Raw genomic sequence first — 23,098 nt, 5'->3', positions numbered from 1 at the left:
CCAACGGCCACCTTCAGACTGGCTTCCTGAGTTTGTTGATGGCAGGACCACCTGGTGCAGGTGCTCTCTTTGGGGCATTGCTATCCTGTTCCTTTTCTTTCTTTCTTCTTTATTTTTGTGTGTGCAGAATTCTTTTATTAGAGTCAGTTTTGTCCTACTGTTGTTTTGTCTACTTTTCTAAAATCATACCACTTTCATTGTGTCCAATAATTTGGGCACCTGAAGATTATACTCACACATAAAATTGGAATCATACTATATACATTTGTTCTTGAAAATATTATATTCTAAGGATTTCTTATAATTTCTAAATAACTTTTTTCGATTTTAACCTGAAATTTATTTGTCTTAATTAAGTTGACAAAATTTGTATTTATTTATGGTGTGCAACATGATGTTTGATATATGTGCACATTGTGGAATGACTAAATCAAATTAATTAAGATATCTGTTATCTCACACACTAATTTTTTTTGTAGTGAGAACATGTAAAATCTACTCTCTTAGGAAGTTTCAACTACTCAACAAGCACATTATTATCAACTATAATCACTACACTGTACAATAGATCTCCTGAATTTATTCCTCCTGTCTAACTGAAGTTTTGTATCCTTTGACATGGCCCCAATCCCAGTCTCTGTGGTTGACTTTGGCTCCTTTTTGGGAATTTTACTTTGCCAAAAACAGTCTCTTTTTCACTTCCGCAGACAATCTCTCGCTCACTTGACAGTGGTGTTTCTCTAATTATTACTTCCCCAGAGACCCCCACCCCAAATATTCCACTCATACCACAGTCTGTCCTGAACAGTTTTCAGCAAGGAGGTCGGGTAGGGAGGGGATGCTTCAGAGCGCTTGCACTCTTGCTCAGACCTGCGAGAGTCTTCCTTTCCCATGCTACTCTATAACCCCCCTTGAAGGCTACACAAGGTACCATGGGAATTTAGGAGACAGGGGTTTCAGCTGAAAAGTGTGGCTGGGTTCTGCTGCAAGTCTGAAGGGATTTCCAGGTATCGGGAGCTTAAGGGATTTGGATGCCCTTCCACGAAGTTAGAGTAAGTCTACTTATAGGTTAAGCTGCATGGTAGGTCTGCTTAGGGCAGACCCTCAAACATGATTAGTAAAGCCTTACTCTCTCTCTCTCTCTCTCTCTGTGTGTGTGTGTGTGTGTGTGTGTGTTTCCTCATCTGTTGTCCCAGAAAAGGATATTTTGATGGCTTAAAATAAATAAATGCATCTGAAATTCTGGCCAGCATGAATCTAGAACTTGCCCATTCCTTCATGTGCCTGCCCTTGGCATTCTCTTGAGAGGAGAGGCTTGGGTGATCACATAGGTTCTTCCTCTATCCTGAGGCTTCCATTGCATCCCAGGGAACTCTGAGAAGCTGCGGACCAGCTGGGCTTCTTTCTGAAGTCTCTGCCACCTGCTATGTCCCAAAGGGCAGGGAGACACTACGGGAGACGCAGCCTGTCTTTTCCTGCCTGTTCCCATCCAGCTGCTTCCTGAAAAGTTTCATTTTCTACCATTTCAGGGCAGTCCAAAGGCAGAGGAGAGGCTGAGAGTTGGACTCAGCCTCCCTAGGATGGAACACAGCCTCCCAAAGATTTGCCTTTTTGGGGAAGATTCATGGCTGGACCTCACCCCTCAAGTCTGGGCTGCCATTAAAGGACCAGTCCCTAGCCTCATGCAGAGAGGCTTGGGAGTCCCTATAGGTGCTGCTCCTTGTCCTCTGCTCTGATCCCTCTGGATCTAGAAAGCTGGTGTTCCCTCTGGACTAACCTCAGGCTGGACTCCAGGCCTGAGTGGTTTTTTATGGTGTTTTACTCTCAGGATCACCATATCCTCTTTAATTCACAGCCAGTTCCTTCACACACTTTCGTGGATGTGGGACTGTTGTCCTGGGCACTGACCTTTTGCAACATATATGAAGGACCATGGGACATGTAGTTACATGACTTTGCCCTACACGAAGTGTGCTGAAAATATTGATGTTGTGGTGGCCCCATCTTTCACTCTGTACCTGAATGGGTATTGTCTCTAAGAGGTGGAGGCAACTAGTTTGGCTGCAGGTGGAATGCCTACTCTCTCTATGAGATACTTTAAATATTTTACTTTATTTATTTTTATTTTTTATTTATATATATTTATTATACTTTAAGTTCTAGGGTACATGTGCACAACGTGCAGGTTTGTTATAGATGTATACATGTGCCATGTTGGTGTGCTGCACCCATTAACTCGTCATTTACATTAGGTATATCTCCTAATGCTATCCCTCCCCCCTCCCCCCACCCCACAACACACCCCAGTGTGTGATGTTCCCCTTCCTGTGTCCAAGTGTTCTCATTGTTCAATTCCCAACTATGAGTGAGAACATGCAGTGTTTGGTTTTTCGTCCTCGCGATAGTTTGCTGAGAATGATGGTTTCCAGCTTCATCCATGTCCCTACAAAGGACATGAACTCATCATTTTTTATGGCTGCATAGTATTCCATGGCAAACATGTGCCACATTTTTCTTAATCAGTCTATCATTGGTGGACATTTGGGTTGATTCCAAGTCTTTGCTATTGTGAGTAGTGCTGCAATAAACATACGTGTGCATGTGCCTTTATAGCAGCATGATTTATAATCCTTTGGGTATATACCCAGTAATGGGATGGCTGGGTCAAATAGTATTTCTAGTTCTAGATCCCTGAGGAATCGCCACACTGACTTCCACAATGGTTGAACTAGTTTACAGTCCCACCAACAGTGTAAAAGTGTTCCTATTTCTCCACATCCTCTCCAGCACCTGTTGTTTCCTGACTTTTTAATGATCGCCATTCTAACTGGTGTGAGATGATATCTCATTGTGGTTTTGATTTGCATTTCTCTGATGGCCAGTGATGATGAGCATTTTTTCATGTGTCTGTTGGCTGCATAAATGTCTTCTTTTGAGAAGCGTCAGTTCATATTCTTTGCCCACTTGTTGATGGGGTTGTTTGTTTTTTCTTGTAAATTTGTTTGAGTTTTTTGTAGATTCTGGATATTAGCCCTTTGTCAGATGAGTAGATTGCAAAAATTTCCTCCCATTCTGTAGGCTGCCTGTTCACTCTGATGGTAGTCTCTTTTGCTGTGCAGAAGCTCTTTAGTTTTGACAAACCTGACAAAAACAAGAAATAGGGAAAGGATTCCCTATTTAACAAATGGTGCTGGGAAAACCGTCTAGCCATATGTAGAAAGCTGAAACTGGATCCCTTCCTTACACCTTATACAAAAATTAATTCAAGATGGATTAAATACTTAAATATTAGACCTAAAAGCATAAAAACCCTAGAAGAAAACCTAGGCAATACCATTCAGGACATAGGCATGGGCAAGGACTTCATGTCTAAAACACCAAAAGCAATGGCAACAAAAGCCAAAATTGACAAATGGGATCTAATATTTTAAATATTTTAAATAGTCCTTTAGGATTCTCACAGAAGTCATTTCCTACTTGTCTAATTAAAATCTATGTGGATTTCAAAATTTAATGGGAAAGCATTGAATATTTGTCATTAAATATGACATTATTTGGAAGTATTTTGAAGATGCTCTTTATCTGATTGGATAATTTTCTTCTGTTTTCTAATTTGCTAAACATTTGTATTATGAAAGGGTATTGAATGCTGTCAAATGCTTTCCTGTGTCTGTATAATCTGAGAAGATCATAAGATTTTTTCCATCTGTTCTGTTTATATGGCAAACTTGGTCCTGGTACATTATTACAATTATATTTTGATGGATTTGATTTACCAATATTTTGTTCAGGATTTTGGTATCTCTTTTGAAGGATATTGATCTGTAATGTTTTCTTTGTATAGTGGTCTTGTCTGGTGTTGATATTACATTATTGCCTCAGAAAATGCATTGGGTAATGATACCTCTTCCTCTATGTTCTATAAAATTTGTGTAAAATTTCTAGTATTTTTGCCTAAATATTTGACAGAATCTACCAGAAAAATATCTTGGGTTAGAGTTTTCCTTATAAAAATGTTGTTAATTACTCATTCAATTTCCTTGACAGATAGTGATGTTACAGCATTCTATTTTTTCTGTCAGTTCCGGTTAATTGTGTCTTTCAAGGAGTTTATACACTTCATCTAAATTTTTAAATTTATTGGCATAACATTGTTCATATTTTGCTTGCTTTTCTTTTACTATCTATGGGATCTTTGCTGTCTCTTCCTTTATTCCTGATATTAGTAATTTGGTTTTCTTTCTCACTTTTTCTTGTTATGTTTTTCTAGAGGTTGATCCATTTTATTGATTTTCTTGAAGAGCCAACACAGATAACTCTTGATTTCATTAATTTTCTCTATTGCTAGTCCATATCCGATTTTACTGATTTCCATTCATCTCTGGTATTTCCTGTCTTTTGCTTGTTCTGGGATTCATTTCTCTTTTTCTAATTTCTTACGGTTGAATAACAAATAATTGATTTTATGTATTTTTTCTATTTATCCATTTAAAGTCATAAATTTATCTTTAAATGTTCCTTTTGCTGCATTCCAACATATGAATATATTCTGTGGCCACTATTGTTTGGTTCAAATGTGTTCTCTGATCCATGGCCTATTTAAGTTCTATTGCTTAATTTCTAAACATTTGGGACTTTCTTGATAGCTCTTTTTAACATAACTAATTTGTGGCTATAGAACAATCTCTGTATTCTTTCAGTACTTTGAGATCGGTACCACTTGTTTAGTGGATATTGCTTTTTTCTAAAACATCCCAGGTGATTCTAATTTATAGTTAGGGCTGATAACCACTGGGTGGAATGATCTTCTGGTTCCTTCCTAATCTAATAATCAATGATTCTGTGCTTTCTTTTCTTAGAAAGAAGGCTTTAGCAATGGTATTTCTGACTGAGAAGTGGTTTAGAGACAGCAGACTTAATTGCAGGCAGGCTTTTCCCAGCAGAATCTCTGCCTTAGATATGGATTTCACCCAGAGCCACTGATGCAGTGTATCACTGCCCCTCAGACAAGGCTTGGAGCCATTTGTTCCAGCCTTATGTGACAGACCCAGTTATCATGATTCATATCCCTTTCAGTGCTGACTTATTTGTAAGATGTGTTCAAACAAGAGGCAGAAGCCAGCTCTACTAATAGCATTTCTACATCGCAGCAGTGGGACTTGCGCTATTAATAAAAGAGGAGCACTTAATGAGTTTGATTCATTTAGCAGTCTCACAGGGTGACAGATCATCTGCAGAATCTATTAATTGGGTGTATCAAATAGTCTAGGAATGAACACCAATGTTATTAAAGACCTCGTGTCAAAATGACTTCCACTGCCAAATCATAAAACTAAGGCACTGGAAGGAGATATTATGTATATAGATCAAATCCATCTAAGGCATTTGTAATACACATTTCCTCTTTGCTTGCATTATTTTAAAGTTAACTCTGCTAAAGCATCTGTTCCAGCAGAGAAGCCACTGGCAGTCCCAGTGTGACTATTTTGTAACACTGCTGGTCAGAGACAGGGCATGTGGGAAGGAAAAATCTCACCAGTTTCTAAATTTGGACCAGATGACCCCTTGTGCGTTCTTTTCAATGGGAGGCTCTGTGATTCCTAAAATGACCCGTTAGTTATTTTCATGCTGTTGACTTGCAAGGATTCTCAATGGCTTGACTCTATCTTTCCTTTATTTGCTATCCTAGATTTCTAATTAACTCATTTTATCACCTGCCTTAGGGGTTCTACAGGTACAGACTACAGAAAATGGAAAAATGATAGGTGGCAAAGGTGTTACTTGAAAAAACGTCTTTTGTTTTTGTCGATTTTTTTTAAAAAAGTTGTTCCTGGCACAGTTAAACACACCCTTATATTCTCTCTCATTTAATTTGGACAGAAACCTTGCAAAGTAGATATTTTGATATTCACTTTTACAGATAAGGAAAATAAAGTACAAACAGTTAAACTGTCCAAGGTCACACTGCAAATTAAGATTAAAGCTCAGGTTTAATCCCAAGGTCTGTGATTTCTCACAGTGCTTTTGAGCTCTTAGAAGACATGGGACATCTGTCATCTGATGATTCTTTCTAGTCACCTTTTAGACTTTGTGCCAATGCTAATTTTAAAAATATAGTCTTCTGAGACTGCTTCTAGGTTGACCAGATGCTTACAGAGAAAATACTGTTGAAAGTTCCATTCTCCCTAGGTAAGGCCTGGCCTGTTACACCAATAATTTTACCTGAGTTCATATTTTAGTTGCAGTAAGTGGCTTAATGGGTGATATTCTTTGATGACATTTTCATGTTGACAGGTAGTTTTGGTAATCCCAAACAAAGTAGTTAGTCATGTGAAAATGTCATATAGCCAGTCAAGGCTTGTTTGGGAGATATATTTGGATACAGATGGGATTGAGCACAAGGCATTCTGAAATGAGAGCATTATGGGCAGTCTGAGAAGGAAAGCAAGCCAAATCCAAATAGGACAGGGCTTGGCCTGATGAACTGAATGGCAGCTGCACTATACAAAGGGGCATTCACTCAGGCTCAGTTTAGATAATTAATGATGGGATGATGGGGAAAATAGTATTTTCTTACTGGCAAGCAATATGGAGTCACCAGCACTTTCCTACAGCAGACAGTAGTTCAGGGGCATCAGATGGAGCAGTGGAACCTGTTTTCAGTCTCTAAGGTATTGCAGCTGAGGCTGACCCTGATGATAATATTTTTTTGTGATGGTCAGGAGTGGCCTAGAGTTGGAGTAGGCTTGGGACTGCAGGTCGTGACAATCCCATGGTGGAATTAACATACAATCCCAGGTAGCCTTACTGCTGGATATAGGATGGCCACTACTAACCTAGGCTGCTCCTCTGCTGCCAAGTGTGCTTTTCATTGCACCTAAATGAATAGAAGATGAACATGAATATCATATATTGAATAACCCTTTGACTTCTGTGTGCAGCCACCCCAAGTGAATACTTGAGTTTCTTCTAAAGTGGCATGGTTTGTTTCCTGGTTCTAAATTGTTCATTTATGTATACAGGTGTCAGTAGTGATTGTTCATTTATGTATACAGGTGTCAGTAGTGGTGTGATATTTTATCGCCCTATTATAATTTTTTTCTCATCTAATCCTCCCAAGTGCAAGAACTTGTCTGAATTGCCCTTGCTTCTTTCATACCTAGTAATTAACAAGTGCTTAAATATGATTTTTGAATAAATCCTGGGTCAGTCCTCCTCTCTTCAGAGTAGGACATCAGATAATATTGAAAGAAGCATGACATAACTAATGGTGTCTGTAAATGCAGCTTCCTGAGATTATTCTGTAGTATCTGACAATTAATGCGTATCTTTACATGTCAACTTCACTAAAGTGGTGGACCTCACACGTTAGTGTACATATGATTACCTGGAGAGATTGCTAAAACTCAAATTTACAGCCCTGTCACCAGAGTTCCTGGTTCATTCATTCTGGAATAGGGCCTGAGAATTTGCACTTGTAACAAGTTCACAGGTGATGCTGTTACTGCTGGTCAGGAGACCACACTTTGACAATCACTGCGTTAGGAGTAATTTAAGCATGTGAGATAAATGAAACTTGAGGTTGAAAGCAAATGCTTCAAAATCTGACATAGAACATTTTTGGGCTCCCTTTCTTAAGAAATTATGCATAGTATCTTTGTTGTTCCATATGAAATAGATGACTTACCCTTTAGTAAAAGTCAGGGGTAGATGATTAATTGTTAACTCAGTCTGAAATGTAGTGTTATTAGCAAAAGCCTTCCTTACTCCTCACTAATGTGCACTTATGACAATTTCTTCTAGAGGTAATCAGATATAATATATGACTAATATCAATTAAGTTATGGTTCTAATTTAGGATAGGCAGCAGTGCATCAAACCAGAAGCAGTCTCTATTAATTCCACTGGGCAGCATTCAGTGGAGTAGGAGGCACTGGCTACGAATAGCTCCCTTGCTTTTCCTCTAGCCTCTTTGCCTCCCTGCACTACTATGTAACCATCTAAGTGTTCTGAATTCCCACCAGCACCAAAGAATCACATATTTGGAATAGGTGAGGCAAAGGCCCAGCCTGCGTTCATATAAAGTCAGAGTTAAACTTTAAGGAATGCAACTTCAACATCAGCAACCGCTGTTAGTTAAGGAAGCACATAAATCCAAGATGTACAGACTATGGCCTTGAAATCACCGTGTCTTATTAAATAAGCAAAACAATTTTCACTGATCTCAATGACATTAGTGAACTTTTATTGATGCTGGACATTCCTAGATACAGTTATCACCTACTTCTAAATTATGGAGTCAGAGCAAGTGCATTTTATTACCTTTTTCCTTGTATTTCCAATTTCTGAAATTATTCCCTCTTCTGGGACCTTTAACTTGCCCTCGTGGCTTAGGTTGTAAATAACAAGTAATAAAATAAAAATGAGATCATGGACAATGAAAACATCTCGTGGTCTCTCAAGTCGGACACAGAAGTGCTTTTGAGTAATTGGCTATAGTATAATTCATAATTTGACTGTTGCCTAAAAGCTCTATTTAGCTTCAGTGTAGTTGCTAAGCCCACATGCTTTGTGACACATTCTCACAGAATGAGAACTTACTGTACACTTCTGGAATTTTTTCCAAATTGCTTTTAATCTTGAATTTCAATATGCTATTGAAAAATGTAGCTTCAAAAGTTCTTATGCATTTACTCTTAGGCACGAGATAAGCCTTTTTGCATTGAACAAATTGTGCTGTATATTGGGGGAAGATTTCTAGTAGCTTGTCATTGGTGAATGTAATCTGTGCAAAATGTGCCCACTGTCTTTTCTAGAAAACCTCATAGCTTGTTATTTGAAAAACATAAGCAGATAGGTATGTCTTTGATTGTGTGATGTAGGACATTATACTTCTAATATCATCATCATTCTCAGAGAAATGGCAGTTTGTGAATGTCAGACAGGACACGTGAGGGAATCTATTAGTTACTGGAAATGTACTTTCTGCCTAATATTGTGCTGAGTTCCTCCACATATGCCATTTTATGTAATTCTTTCATTAACTGTATAAGATAATTACTTCAATTTCATTAACAAGAAAATTGAGGTTCAGAAAAATTAGTAAATTATATCAATTTACTAATTTATAATCCTCAATTATATCAATTTACAATCCTCAATTATAGCACAGGGTTAAGGCACTGGTTTCAAACTCAGGTGTTTTCAACTCCAAAGCTGACGTGCTTTCTGCTGTTGTTCCCATACTTGGCTGCATATTAGAACTACCTGGAGAGTTTTAAAACAAAGGACTAATTCCTAGGTTCTCCCCTTAAGTAATTTTAACTCATTTGGGTTGGGGTTGAGGCCTGGATATTGGCATTTTAACAAAATGCCTCATGTCCAAGTGGTTCTAATGTGCATTAGTTATTAGTTGAGACCCCTGGATGTCCTTTCTGCTTGTAGCGTTCCTTAACCCTTTAAGCTGGTGGAGAATTGCGAAAGGATGTAATTTTTCAGACATTTGAAAATGGGCTTGAGACAAAGGAGGTGAACACTTCTGTCCTTGGTAGAGCCACTCCACCTTAAAACAACTGGAAAAGGAGGGCTCATGGAAGACACATATTGCTAGAATCTGCATTATGAAGTGAAAAGTCAATGTTTTGCATTTTAGATCAAATTAACTGGAACATATGTATGGATTTAAAAAATATTTTCGTATGGTTATCCTGAAAATAAATGAAACAATGTAATTGAATGAGCTGGTAGAGGACATCACACTGAAGTCAAACACAAGATACAATAGCTATAAACTTCATAAATCTCCAAATATTAATGAATTATAGAAAATACACAAATGTAAGTATTTTTTCCTATTGCATTCACTGATTTTTCTCAATCCTCTAATTGGTAACTGCTATTTTTAAAGAAAGGAATTGAACATGTAGGAAAGCATAATGTTTGAGTTGGTTAAGAATAAAACTAAAAAGTATGAGGATGCAGTAAGTCTCATCTTGTCTAAATGTTTTGGATCCGCTTAAAATGAGGATATTGCAGTGAGTTATTTTAAAAGAACATCTTTTAAAGTTAAGAGTTTGTATTATTTTAGAAATGAAGAGATAATTATTCTGATCAACAAATGATCAAATCAACTAAACAACTCTTCCATCCCAGATTTTTGAAGCCAAAAAAAAGGAAGAATATTAAGACAAAAATTGGGAATGAAGGCAAAATAATGCTAATTTATTTAAATTAGTCAACTTTTTACTTTAATTATGTAGTCAGTGACATCCTAGATTTAAACACCTTTTGAAATAAGATTTTTGAAATGCATCAAAGAAGCAGGGTGTGGTGGCACACACTTATAGTTCCAGCTATGTGGGAGGCTGAGGAGGGAGGATCACTTGAGCCCAGGAGTTCAAGAGTAGCCTGGGCAACATAGTGAGCTCCCCCTCTGAAGAGATACTATGTGATGACTAAAGCAGTGAGCGTGGTATGTGGACTTGAAAGTGAAAGGAGCAAGGTGAAGGTCAAAATTGAATTGGAGGAAAAAACATCTTATTAAATGAAGCTTGTGATTCCCTTCAGATTCAGCAGTTGGCCAGAACGTTGCATTCTCCGAATGCCAATTTTCCTCCCCCTCCCCAGCAATTTAATCCAGAAAGTAAAGAATTGGGATAAAATTATGCGTCCCAGGTTGAATGTGCTGTTATCATAATATGTGTAAGAAGGGAGACGAGATGATTTCCTTTAAAATTTGATTTTTATAAAATAGTTCAGATTATCTGAGATAATCTTTAATACCTTTTCCTGCTGAAAAACTCCTTGAAATTCTCTGGAATATAGCTCTGTTCATTATCTCTTTCAGAGAAGCTGTCCATATGGTCGTCACCTCATGGAATACACTCAAACCCTTTTATCACCACAGGCAAAATTCATGGGGAGTTGTACTTCTCTGATGACTGGAATACATTTGGAAAAACTTAATTAAACTTAAAAAGCTTTCTGTCTTGGCACTTGGGAGAGATGTTTGCATTTTAGAAAGTTTTGCAATCAGGGTGTTTGGCTGTTTGTTTACCCTGTGAGCTGGCAACCTCCCTGAGACCAGGAGCACTGTTGCGGCAGGTGGTATAAAGTATAAAGGAAACCAGCTGGGTGATGAACAATCAGTGCAGCCCTGCCAGAGAGAGCCGCATTTCAGGGAGCACTAATCATCTCAGTGGAGTTTATTGCAGTCATCATCATCTCTGATTTAGTTTGAAACGAGCAAGAAGAAGAAAAAAAGGATCCTCATGAAAGTTCTCAAAACCCCAGTGACTGCAAGTTATACTAGCAAATGTACTTGGAACAAATGGATCAGAAATCAAACTGACATATGTGCTTTTTGGTAGCTCAAGCCATGATTATGTTTCACAGCAGATCTCAAAGGTAAACAGGTGAAAGCTTGGATCATCTGCAGGGAAAAGAAACAACACTAGGGTTATAGATATTTTTCTTTTTTAAAGTTGTGTTGTTTGAAGGAGAGATAACTCTGGGGATAGCTAAGAAGATGAGAAGAATTGGAAGTTTTTCTCCAACTTCTTAATGAAGGGATGGAGTTTCCCAAATACAGAGATTTTATGAAGTTAATGTATAACAACTTCTAGGAAATAGACTAGATGAATAAATAGAAACAGAGATTCTTGGGTTGGGATTCTGGATGTAACCTAGGTAAGTTGTTTTACCTTGCCAAGTCTTACTTCTCTCATTTACAAAATAAGAAAAATAAGAGCATTTACCTTGTCATTTGGTTATAACAATTAGATCACACACATAAAGTGCTTAATGGAGTGCCAGACACATAGAGAGCATGTACAATGTTAAGAATTACCATGATCAGAGAAAGGATTGCTTGTGAGCTGTAGGAAGGAGAGAATGTATTTTAGGAGATGATGCTTTGGGAGGAACTGCAGTTCCCAGAACATGCCTGTCTTTCCAGCCTCAGAGGCAAACTTTAGAATCTGTTGCTCTGTGCCCTCTTCCCAGCCCTCCCTAGCCACACACTAGATCACTGCTTCTCAAATCCTGGACGAGAAAGCGCCAGTTTTTCTTTTTCTAAATTCCCAATCCATTGTAGACTACATCTTTTTATAAAATACAATTGAAAATAATTATTAGAAACAAACAAATATAAAAACATAAAATAGAAGCCTGCTGATCACATGTTTGGATATTTGTCCAATTGCTCTAAAAGCTTCTTAATGCCTACTCTCAATTTTATACTTATCTTGTTACGATAACAGGCAGTTTATGAATTGGCACCCGTGCATGGTACTTGCTTTGAGGAGCACTGGTCTAGATTGTCCCATGACTTCTACTCTTCCTTAAGTCTCATTGAGGTGTCCCTTGCCCTCAGTGATGGAAGCTTTCTTCCATCTCCCCAAGATTGGACCTGTTACTTCTCCAGTGCTTCCCTTGCACACTGTGCTTTCCCAGAACTTAAAGGGACTGTGTCTTTTTCACCTTCCTATTTTCATTGCTAACAAGACCTGCCACACAACTGATTCTCAATAAGCACCAAAAGAATGCAGAATGCATTTATTTCAAGAAAGTAGAGAATTAAGGTGCATATTGTTCAACTCTGTAATTTCTAAACTTGGCTTGTGATCATTCTTGGCAATAATTAGACTCACTGCCTCTTTGGAAAAAATACTTTCTTGGCAGGAAAATGAAATTAATAAACAACAGTATATTTAGGCCCTGAGGAAGTCTTACTCATAGAACTTACCCAGAAAGTAGATTTTATTCATGAGCTTCAGGAAGGAAATTGAAGGCTTAATTTATATTTCTTCCTCAGAAGTAGATGTATAAATCTTTGGAAACTTTTTCTATCTTTGAAGTATGTTGCCTTAGACAAGCCTTGATTCTGATGATTCATTGAAGACTTACTAAGAGCATAAATTGATGTAGAGGACAGTTGATCCAAATACCAACAAGGGATAATAGAAATACCAGCGGCTGCCTCACCAAGGGAAAAGAAATGACTTTTAGGGATAACTTCTTTTTCCCTTATGGATAAAGGAGAAGTGTGAAAATATGTTTCTATCTTCTCCATGTAGTTTTGATAGTACATCTTTGAGAGAAGAAATTGCTGATCTCCATTTAATAGAATAGGTCACTGAGTGGCCAAAGGAAGAGAAAATGCTGCTCATTTGAAAGGTTACCAATTTGGTTATCACTTTCTGGATGAGGGTCAGTATTTCCTAGTAATTCAGACCAAATAAATGTTGAAGACATGTCAATGAACTAAGCACAGAGCCCACTGTTCCTTGGCTTTGCTCTGAGAAGAGAAGCGATCTCTTCTTCACTGAAGACTTTTCATCTACCCCCGCCCCTCCACTGTTGTTAGCAGGGACATGGATCCAAGACTGGGAGGAATGAACCCCTCCCCATGCCCCAAACTTCCTGTCTGTAACTGGTAAATGGGGCTCAGGTTGTGCATGTGATGCCAAACATCTTGGGACAGACCAGGAAGTCTCCTACTATTAGTGGGAAATTATGCACAATCTAATAACACAGACCCAGTGGCACACACCTTCAGAATAAGAAACTCTCAGGGCTGTGGAGTAAGAGCCAGGCATATGGACCCCTCATGTGTACACTGTACGTGACTTATGGATTGGGCTGACAGCTTTTCTTGCCCACGCATACAGCTATTTATTTCTATATGTGTATAGCTTGTTATGATTAACAAATTCAACATTTTATATAGAACTTTTATATGCATCTCGTAATTTTTTGCCAATATGTTTTTCTCTCAACAGATAATGCAAGTACCATTGCTCTCATGTATAGGTTTGTGAATGCTGAGATTAAGAAGGAATCGTGAGTCTCTATAAGGTTGGAGACTGTGATGTGCCCTGCCTGGCTGGTTCTGGTTTCACACTCTGCATTGTGTGTGCAGGGAGCTTCTGGACACTCTGACGAGGATCTGGTTACCTCTGCACAGCACAGAAGACAGGTTGAGGAAGACGGAAAGCTGAGGGGCTTCTTCAGGGAAAAATAATCTCAGCGTAGCATCCCTGTAAGCCTGTCTCCATCTTACTTGAAGGTGAGTTAGGGACACATGGAAACCCTTATGTCCCCAAACATCCCCCACATATGTTCTGAATGTTCCATGCTCCTGTAACCAGGAGAGCTCACCCTTCACTGTGGAGAATCCACAGTAGACTGGGCTCCAAATACCTGGTTTACGATGAAGCCCTGTTAGTTTACTGCCACGTTGAAGTGACACATCTCCCGTGTTCTTCTCTTGAAGAAACACCTTGATTAGAAGAGAAGGCGTGAGGTTTAAGGAATCTGAGAAGGGAAGAGAGTCCCATGGAGGGAAGAAGAGTGTGGGTTTTTGTGCCATTAATTTAGATTTTAGGCATGATGGCTTTATGTCAACATGGAACAGAAGGGAGGAGTCAGGAACTCCCATCCAGCAGAACAGGATGGGGTGGATGGTGGTCTGCGATGGAGGCAGAGATTCAGCCAGGTGGGAGAGGCCCAATGTGTTAGTACAATTCCAAACGGTCCTGTTTGAGGCAATGGCTGGCCCTGGAGCTCCAAGCTGGCCCTAACAGCAGCATAGAAGTAGAGGCATGAGGCTGTGTGCAAGTGGAGAGCCCTGTGGGCTGCAAGTCAATGTTCAGGGCGTCTGCTTTGGAGAACAAGGATCTCATCACTAGATAGACTTTTGGGGACTGGGCTCCAAATACCAGGAGAGGGGTGGACACAAGCCTTTAGCATCATGGAATGAGAGCCAAAAGCCGAGGGAGGTCATGGATCTAAGTGATTACAGGAGGGACATGTGGCAACAAAGACTCCTTGGGGGCTACCATGGGAACCCAGTGCATAGTACTGCAACATCAAGATTTAGGATGAAGATAAGAACTAAGTCTTGGGGCCATAATGATGGAAATGACAAGGCCATAGGCTGAGACAATTTGAGTACAGCTAAATACTGCCCAGCCTGTAATTGAGTCTGTTTGCTATGGTGGTATTGTTACTGTGCCTCAGGACAATTTACTAAGGAGGGCTTCAGACAGGGAAGTTGGTAGTGATGCCTTCAAAGAAAGGAAGTCCTCTGAACCTCCACCCGATCCCAGGGAAACATGGCCAGCTTTGGTCTAAGACATTCAGCCTCTTTAGCATAGCAAAATGAAGCTATTCTTGTGTCCCTCTAGTGCAAAAGTTGTACATTAAGTTGAGGAGCCATATCATAGCCACATATAAAAGGTTTCTTTACTGTGGCTCTTTTCCTCTGTGCATAACTGCTCTTTGAGAAGTATGGGAAGGTGGGAGCAGTGATATCACAGTAGGATTTAGGCATTTCTAGGTCTCTTAATTAAAATGTCACCAGAACTTCCCTTGTTACCTCCTCCACTGTGAAACTCACCATGCATAATGAGGACAGGAGAGTCTGCCACAGTTTCTGGCACTGGAGAAAATGAAGTGAATCATTTTCTCTTCAAATCAGCAAGATAGACCTTGTTTTTTACCAGTGCTTGGAGTGGACCCAAGGAGAGGGGAGGATCTTTTGGCCACCCTGTTCATCCTTACGACATTGGTGGAATAAAAAGAAAGAGACAGAGATAGAAGAAGAGGCCTAACCAATTATGTTTTCAAGATTGAGTCCCTAGAACACTGGGATTGAAACCTGACATGTCTAGGTCACTTCCATGGGTGATGGGTCCCTCCTGAGAGGTAGGGAGTATGATAAATATGTAGGATTAGCATTTTACTAGTGCAGGGACCTCTTATTCAACTGCTCTATCTCCAGAGCTGAGGCCAGATCCTGACATATGGGAGGTCTATAATAAATATTTGTTGCATTTATAAGTGAGTGTCCTTTTTCTCTCAAAGGCTGACAAGGACCTCTGAAGACACATTTATTTACTCAATAGCTTCCATTCAGCTTACCATTACCAGCAATGAGTAGTTTACACATTCACAATAGTCCCAATAAAACAGCATAGCCTAAGATCATTGTTTCTGGAGAGATTTTGAAAGACTCCAGTGAGAAGCGCTGTCTTCATTGTAAGTAAGTAGATCTGTTGCGACACTTCCAAGGTGAAGATAGCTAGCTTCAAAACCTATGTCATACTTATATTTTTGATAGAAGGTGTGTCTGTATAATAGCACCTCAAGGAACATAAGAAAGCATTTTCATTCTATCATATGAAATATACCCTACATATTTATCATTGCTTTTTTGGGAGGAATTAATGAAATCTGTGACATGTACCCAACAAAAGTTGAGGGTGAATGGAGTCACTGCTGGTACCAGCCACAGGGGTGCTCTGTTGCTGCTGGGTTTAGAGGGGGTTGCTTCAATTTCTTGCTTTTTTTTTTTTTTTTTTTTTTTACCTGTTTTTGTGTCTTTCCTTCTCATTTTCAAGCTCTGTCTCTTCTCATTTTTTTTTTTGCTTTTTTTTTTTTTTACATGCTATTTTCCTTTCCTTTTATATTCAGCTCTGCTCTGGAATTCCCCAAGTGTTACTCCCCCCTCCAGTAAACCCCATGCAGAGCAATGGCACACAGGAGGCATTCTCAGCTTCACATTTGGAATGAGCCAGTCTAAGAGATCATCTTCTTAGGAAGGGACAGAAAGATTCTCCCTGAGGTTATGCCAACACAGAGATATTTATCAACTAGTTCTTACCACTAGAATTGGAAATTATATCAGAGCAGTTTCCTGAAGCTGTGTCTAACATGTGTAGTCACTGAACAAAACTTTGTTGACTACATGACTGGCTACTGAATGTATATATAAATAGGCATGGTAAATTTTACAACTTAACATAAACAAATGTAGACTACTTGTAGTCATGCCATCTGAAAAGGGTGAGCAGCTTTTCAAAGATTCCATCAAATCTCAGGAAAGCAAAAGCCTCACATTCCTTTTTCTCTATCCCCAGGGACTTGCTTGGATTTCTCCAAATCCATCGTTTGTGTTGTGCCAGGCCATGACTATTTCTCTCTGTGATAAGTACTTAATGCAAATGGCAAGCCATCCTGAGGGAGGCTGGCATCCGTACCTACTGAGAAGGCCAGCAAACAGTGTGTGAAGCACCGACGTCAAAGGCCATTAACGCAAATGCAAATTAACATTTTTCATCAAGGTCTAACAGTACACCAACAGGTAGGCCAACCACTGTGCTGCCTGTTTACAGAAACACGTTGCTAATCAGTCAGCACAATCCACTCAATACCAGTATTCCTCCACATTTGCTTCTTAAGCCTTTTGAGAGCATTAAATTAGTTTCAATTAGTAAAGCCAATGTGTGCAGAAATATTGAACATTTTAATTTAATGGAAAACACCCTGCTGGGTGAGAAATTTCATTTCTATCTGGAGCCCATTTTTGTAGCACAAGCCGCTGGCTGCATATCTTGAAAGGTTAACCACAGGTTCATTACAATCCAAAACACTGATGTTGACATTGTTTTGCATTTCTTACAGATCATTAAAAAGCTCGATATTCATTTCTTCAGTGATGAGGTTCATCTGGAAGTTAAGGATTTAATTTGTGGTTTTGAATTTTACCTTTTTCCTGTTAGAGCACAAAAGAAAAACTATTGCATCATGAAAGTTCTCTATCATGTGAATCATTTCCATACACATACAACAGTGAAATATTGCCAAGCAGCAATAATGGAACAGTCACCCTTTTCCTCATGATAGCCATATACATTCTCAGCTCTCCAATTTGTTGCCACCATTAGCTCTGTTTTATTTATTGTGCCTGAAGCCTGATTTCCAATGGGAGGCCTTGTATAATGGAATGCCAGTAGACTTCTAGCTCCCTGTGATTTAGATGCCAGCTTTATTCTCCATAATAAAAGGAGAGAACTAGACACGCATGAGAAAATACATTTTATCTACTGGCTGATGTTCACATGTTGAATGTTAGAAGGACTTTGGTTTTCAGCCATCACTAAATTTCACAGAGTTGCTGACATAATTTCACACCTTCCTGTGGACCATAATAATGACAGGAGAATTTTAAATGTGGGATTTGACATGGAGAAATACATGTAAAGTTTACTACAGCCACCAAAGAACGTTATCTCAGTGATCAAATACAAAACAAAAATTAAATACAGCATGATACAGAAGTAGTTATTTATCCTCACCCATCATATTGTGAAGGAAATTACTGTATCAATAAAAATGAAACAAAAAATAGTCTGGTGTTATAGCTGAAGGGGAAGAGTGAAGGTGGAGGGAGGGTGGGAATGAGAGACAGGGAGAAAAGATACTAGAGTGTCCCATGGAATTCAGAGTTTCTACTTTGAAAATAGAGAAATCTGAAAGTCTTGACACTGATTTGTGGTTGGGTTTGGACCATGGAGAGCAGCAGAAGGAGATCACAAGGAAGGAAAAGGGATGAGTGACCAACATGCCAAACAGCAGAACCAACTCTGAGATTTCACTTTTCACCATCCCCCAGGGGACCAGTCAGCCACATGGTGGCTGCTGAACATATTATACCCAAATCCTTGCACTTCATGGGTAGGCACATACTTGACTTAGAGATTTGATTTTCCTACCTGCAGTTCTTCTTTCACAACTACTATTCCTGGACTTACAGAATGCCATATTCATTGACACACAATGTTGCCTCTGCCCAAGAGATGTATTTTACGGCAAAGGAAGTGTAGTAATGGGCTTGCAACCTTGAGGTTCATGGGTTCTTACCAAGATCCTCATGCCTCAGAAGCATCTGGCCTGATGGAATAGTGAATGGCTTGCTGAAGTTTCAAACATGGCCCTAGTTAGAGCCCACACCTCATGATGTGGGACTACATTCTTATATGTGTTGCATATGCCTTTAACCAGTAGAGAATACATGGTGTTATGTCTATCATTAACACAATGCTCAGATCTGGTAACTAAGGAGAAGTGCAAATGGTCTCTTTCAGTATTCTTCCTGTTAACCTACTTGAATTTTTTTCCTTCTGTTCCCATAACCTAGGCCTTGTGTATTTAGAAGGCCTAATAACTAAGGAGTGAGTGCTTCCATCCAGTAATATTATCATCCTTCCATTGAGCTGGAAGCTGAGATTGCCACTTGCCATTTTGGCTTCCTCAGGCTATAAAACAAATAGATACAGATGTCACTGTGGTGGCTGTAGGGATTGATCTCAATTACCAAAGTAAATTTAGCTTGCTGTTATACAGTGGGGATAAGGGAGACTATGCCTGGGTCAGAGGATTTACTGGGGAGTCTCCTATTACCCTCTTGTCAAAAAGTACTGGCCAGTAAAATTATTCAACAACCCCCCAAAACAAACAAAAAAACAAACAAAAAAACCTACCACCACCAACAGGCCACCAAGGAATCAAATCCCAGTGAAACAAAAGTTTGATTCATTCCACTAAGTAAACAACCTCTGCAACTGCAATACAGCAGAAGGAGAGGGACAAAGAGGAGGTAGTGGAATATGCAGCTGCAATGACCACCAATTTAGGCTGCATGAGCAGCTGTAGGACTGGGGCTCCAAGAGCTGTTTCCTGTTAATGAACTTTTTCTGTTTTCCTTTCTAACAGTAGTGGCTTTGAGATTTCAAGTGTCGAATGACAGCATTGACATTACCTATCAACATTCCCCTTGATTGTTGCTGGCTCCAGAGTCCTTGTGGTTTTCCTACATTCTGCACACATCTTTGTGAATAGTCACTTATTTAAACTATCCTAAAATTATCCAGTTAATGTGCAGTCTCTTTCCTGCCTGAACTTTAAATAATATACCCCTTAAACAAGTATTTCAAGATTCTCTTTTAAATTTTTTGATAAATATTTTATAACAATTATATTCAATATTTGTATAATTATTTGTTATGTGAACTTCTTTTATACACATTATCTCATATATGACACTCATACCAATATTCGGAGAAATATATTAATGTTTCCACCTCATAGATAAGGAAAATAAGAATAGAACTGTCAAAATGTCCAGATTCGTAAACGTGAAGCAACAGAGCTGAAATTGATTTTTTTTCTTCTGGATCCTTTCCATTATACAGTAGCTGTTTTATAGACAATAGCTCGAGTGCTTTTTTTATTGTACACAATAACATTCACTTCTTCTGATATACAGTTTTATGAGCTTTAATACCTGCATAGAGCTATTTAGCCTCCACCGCAATGAGAACACAGAAAATCACATCATCTCCCCAAATTGTCTCATGCTATTTCTTTGCCATCCGTGTTCCCATTGTTCCAGCACCATTTCTTGAGAAGATTATCTTTATCCATTCAATTATTTTTTGTAAATTTATTAGACAACAATCGACCATATTACTGTGGATCTATTTCTGGACTCTATTTGGTATCTATATTTTTGCTCATAATGTCGACTATTGAAGTTTTGTATCTGGTGATGTGAGTCCTCCAACATTATTCTACTTTTTGAAAACATTTTGGCTATTCTATTTTTTTTTTGCTTTTCTATGTCATTTTAAAATCAGTTTATCTATATCTACAAAAATACTGCTTAGACTTTTATTGTAATCGAGATAACCTAGTATAAATTTGGTGAAGAGTTGTTAAATAAACTATATTAATTTTTCTGATCCATTAACACAGCATGTCCCTCCATTTATTTAGGTCTTTGATTTCTTTAATCAGTATGTATTAATTTTCAGCATGTAGATCTTGCTCATACAAGGGGTCTTCAAAAGGTTAATGAAAAATGCATCTTATCAATTTTTTTGCACCAAAATAAACTCTTATTAATGTAATATAGCATTTTTGAACATGATCTAGTTTGAGACACTAAGAAGGACAAGAACAACTTTCCTATGGAAAGCATTCTTATCAGAACAACATGAATTCTGCTAAAATTGAAGCAAGAAAAAATGTCAAATTTGTGGTGAAGATTGGATGAAAGAATGTGGAAATCATTGTTGCTTTATAGAAAGTTTATAGGCACAATGACCCCTCAAAAATCAGCAGTTTATATACGGTTAACTCATTTTAAGAAGTGACAAGATGATTTTGAAGATGAAGTTCACAGCAGCAGACAATCTACATTCACATTAGCTTGTAAGAAAAAAAGTTATCTTGTTTATGCTGTAATTGAAAAGCACCAAAGACTGGCAGGTGAAACAACAGCCAACGCCAAAAACATCTCAACTGGTTCACTGTACACAATTCTAACTATAAAACTGAAGTTGAACAAACATTCCACTTGATAGAGCATATGCCTTTAACCAGTGGAGAATACATGGTGTTATGTCTATCATTAACACAATGCTCAGATCTGGTAACTAAGGAGAAGTGCAAATGGTCTCCTTCAGTATTCTTCCTGTTAACCTACTTGAATGCCAAATGGTGCCAAAACCACTGGACCCACATCAGCTGCAGACAAGAGCAGAGCTTTCTATGGAAATTTTAAACACGTGGGATCAAGATATTGAAGCATTGCTTCAGAGAATTTTCAAGGGAGATGGAATGTGGCTTTATCAGTATGATCCTGAAGACAAAGCACAGTCAAAACAATGGCTACCAAGAGGAGGAAGTGGTTCAGTCAAAGCAACAGTGGACCAGTCAAAAGCAAAGTTTATGACAACACATTTTTGGCTTGCTCAAGATATTTTTTTTGCTGCATATCTGGAAGGTCAAAGGGCAATAACATCTCCTTATTATTAATAAGCTTTGAGACAGTTAGCCAACACATTAGCAGAAAAGCACCTGAAGAAGCTTCACCAGAGAGTGCTTCCCTATCACAACAATGCTTCTGCTCATTCCTCTCATTAAATAAGGTCAGTTTTGCAAGAGTTTTGGTGGACAATTATTAGGCATTCACTTACAGTCCTGATTTGGCTTTTGTGGACTTCTTTTTGTTTCCCAAATATTAAAACATCTGTCAAGGGCATCCATTTTTCTTCAGTTAATAATGTAAAAAAGACAGCACAGACATGGTTAAATTTCCAGGACCCTCATTTCTTTAGGAATGAAGTAATTGGTTGGTATAATCATTAACAAGTATCTTGATGTTCATGGAGCATATGTAGAGAAATAAAGTTTATATTTTATTTTTATCTTTTGATTTTATTTTTCTACGAACATTTTGAAGTCCCCTTGAGTGTTGTTGTATTTACACCTAACTAATTTTGAGCTATAATAAATGGTACTGTTTTACTAATTTTAGTTTACAATTTTTCAATTTAGAATTAAGTATATGGGAATATAAGCAAGCATTATAAGTTGACTTTGTATTCTGAAGCCATGCTAAATTCAATTATTTGTTCTAGAATGGTTTTTTTGGTAGATTCCTTGAACATTTCTACATGAATAATTATGTTGTCTGTGAATAGGAAAAATTGCATTTTTTCCATTTTGTATACATTTTATTGGTCTTGCTTTGTTGTATTGGCCAGAACTCATGATGTTGAATAGAAGTATAAAAAGTAAACATGCTTGCTTGCTCCTCAACTTAAGGGAAGAGCATTAAGTTCGATGTCATCTATATGAATTTTTGAGTTTCCTTTTATCAGATTAAGGCAATTCTCTCTTATTTGTAGTCTGCTGGGAGTTTTTATTATATAAATCTATTAGTCTTTTTCAAATGTATTTATACATCTGTTGAGATACTTATGTGGTTTTTCTTTTCAATCTGTTAATATAGTGAGTTACATTGATTGCTTTTCTTGGGAAATTGACCCTTTATCATTATGTAATGTCTCTTGTTTTCCTTAGCAGTTTTTCTACTTCTTAAGTCTACTTTTTTTGGTGTTAATATAACTACCCTAGTTTTATTTGATTTAGTGTTTTAATTGCATCTCTTTTTGTTCTGTTTTTACAATATATCTATATCATAATACTTAAAGAAGGCCTCTGATAGGATTTCTTGAATATAGTGGATGGTTTTCTTTGTTTGTTTTGGTTTAAATTCAATATAGTTGATGTGTTTAAACTCTTTATTTATGTTAAGTATAATTATTAGCACTGTTAAATTTTGTTCTAATATTTTATTATTTATTTTGTTTGATTTCTTTTTCTTTCATCTATTTTTCTTTCCATTATGTCATTTGTATTTCTTGAATATTATGCACTATTCCATTTAAATTTATCTGTTGGCTAT

General features: G+C 38.0%; 1 long non-coding RNA gene across 1 annotated transcript; it reads left to right on the top strand.

Moving 5' to 3' along the window:
* The first annotated feature begins 11,929 nt into the window (after nucleotides 1–11,929).
* Nucleotides 11,930–18,554, top strand: LOC130541200 (uncharacterized). Its single transcript, XR_008955246.1, has 3 exons — nucleotides 11,930–14,068; nucleotides 16,923–17,146; nucleotides 17,467–18,554. It is a non-coding gene; the product is annotated as an uncharacterized LOC130541200 (long non-coding RNA).
* Nucleotides 18,555–23,098: the final 4,544 nt, after the last annotated feature.

This window comes from Pan paniscus, chromosome 12 (assembly GCF_029289425.2).
Source record: "Pan paniscus chromosome 12, NHGRI_mPanPan1-v2.0_pri, whole genome shotgun sequence".
NCBI classification, from domain to species: Eukaryota; Metazoa; Chordata; class Mammalia; order Primates; family Hominidae; genus Pan; species Pan paniscus.
Note: the sequence above shows the minus strand (reverse complement) of the source record. Positions and strands in the feature narration are given on the sequence as shown.